The sequence below is a fragment of the Aptenodytes patagonicus genome, chromosome 14, assembly GCF_965638725.1.
Source record: "Aptenodytes patagonicus chromosome 14, bAptPat1.pri.cur, whole genome shotgun sequence".
NCBI classification, from domain to species: Eukaryota; Metazoa; Chordata; class Aves; order Sphenisciformes; family Spheniscidae; genus Aptenodytes; species Aptenodytes patagonicus.
Window position 1 is genome coordinate 17,394,573 of NC_134962.1, and position 263 is coordinate 17,394,835.

A 263-nucleotide genomic window follows, 5' to 3' on the forward strand; every position below is an offset into this window, starting at 1 on the left:
CGGCCTCTCCCCCGCGGCAGCACCGCAGCCCGGCGCGGCACCGTCAGCGAGGAGCGAGAAGGGAACCGCTGCCCCAGAGCGGCCCGAGCGAGCCCGGCTCTCCCGCCCCGCGGCCCGGCTCCCGGCCGCGCCCGGCGGGCAGGGTGAGCCGCTGCGCCCGCCCCGGCAGGCGCCAGGCCGCGGCCCGGGGCCGCCTGAGCGCGGTCCGCCGGGGCAGGCCGCGGAGCAGCCCCCGACGCGGGGCCCGTCAGGCGGCGGAGCCC